The following is a 1848-nucleotide window of genomic DNA, read 5'->3' on the forward strand; positions in this document are numbered from 1 at the left end:
ACCCAGCGAACATCCCGCTTTCCAACCCCAAACTTGGAGGTATGGACGCCACCTCAGAAGTGTGAAAACCACTTCCTTCTTCCCCGCCCCTCCGGGGGCGCACTCCTTTGAGTCAAATCTTTAGCCGGTGGGCCGCTAGGCAGGGCCGGGTTCTCCGCAGTTCGAGAGGTGCAGCACCAGGAAAGGCGCTTGAGTCCCTTCCCCAGATTGCAGATAACGACTCCCCACCCCCACCTCACCCCCCAGCATTCAGAGGGTGGTGATTTCCCTCTACTCCATCCAGCTCCAAGAAGCTTTTCTCCCCTAAGCTACAGTTTATTCATCTATCAAATGGGGATACCAAAGTCTACTACTCAATCCCTGCTGTGAGGATTACAGAAGGTAATGTATGTGGAAAAGCACAGCACAGCTCTTGGTACACAGTAGGCACTCACTTTTACTTTTCTTTCCTCTTGACCCTTCAACCTTTAAATGGCAGAAATCTGGTGCATTTCCTGTGGGGTGGGATTCTCCACCATCTAGATATAAATCATACTAAATTAGCTGTCTCAGGTTCAGGGCTGTGAGAAAAGTGGGAGTGGGCAGGAAAGATCCAGAAGAAAATGGAAACCCAACCATGGAGAGGAGAATCTCAGGTAATTGAAGAAATAAAGAAAGGAAGGGTCCAGAAAGTGGGTGGAGACATCAGCAGGGAGACAGAACCTAAGGAGGTGGAGGAACCCCAGGAAAAAACCTGGACCCCAGAGAATAGGGGTGGGGGGATCTGAGAAACTTAGAGAGGATAGTAAGGGGGAAATGTTGGTGCCACAGAGAAATAGGGGACAGTAACTACAAAAGACCAAGAAACCCAGGAGATGGTAAGATTGCAGAAAAGGGTGGAGCCCCAAGGATGCTGGGAGGAGATCATAGGAGAGATGGGACTGCAGAAAAATGGGTGGGGCCACAGTGATGCAAGGAAAGGTCTCTAAGAAACGGGACTGCAAAAGGGGGGAGGTCAGAATGGGGAAGTGGAGAGAAGGGTTTCTAAGAGAAAAACTACATAAAAACAGTGGAGGCATATTGTATGGGGAGTTTTTTAGGGAAGGGAACACAAAACAGAAAAGCCAAGATGTTAAGGACAGATAGTTCCCCCCAAATATAAAGATTCCAGGAAAAAAGGTAAAACCTCAAGGATAGGTGAACAAGTAGGGTCAGGTAGAATTAGAACCCAAAGTGGCATGGGAATCTAAAGGGTGAGTATTCTAGGAGGGAGATAGGGCACTTGAAAAGGATGAAAGAGAAAGAGAAAGAAGGTCCAGGGGTTTGGGATAGGGATGCCAGGAGACAGTGCTAAAGAAAAGGATTGTAATTTAAGAGATGTAATGAGGGGACACTAAAAAATAGGTAGACTCAGGATGTGCATATGAAACTCTACAAAAGTCCGCTAAAGGGATATAGCTTCATAGGTGAAAGGATAAGAGTCCCTGGGAAAGAAGTATGACCCCAGAAATAAAAGTCAGTCAAGCAGATGGCTGCTAACAAGTATGGTATTTCTTTTGGGTAATGAAAATTTTCTAAAAGCAATTATGATGATGGTTACACAACTCTGTGACTATACTTAAAACCATTGATTTGTACATTTTAAATGGGTAAATTGTATCATTGCTGAATTACATTAATAAAATGTGTGTACACACCTATACATGCACACAGACATGCACACCCATGCCTTAGGGACACAGGAAGGAGAATCCTAGATAAAATTCAAACCTCCAAAATGGATGGCCCTAGATATAGAGGGAGGGGACACTGGAAGTGATATAGGACAACAGAAAAAAAAAGATGTTCTGAAAGATTGGTGGAATACTA

Source organism: Marmota marmota, unplaced genomic scaffold (assembly GCF_001458135.2).
Source record: "Marmota marmota marmota unplaced genomic scaffold, marMar, whole genome shotgun sequence".
NCBI classification, from domain to species: domain Eukaryota; kingdom Metazoa; phylum Chordata; class Mammalia; order Rodentia; family Sciuridae; genus Marmota; species Marmota marmota.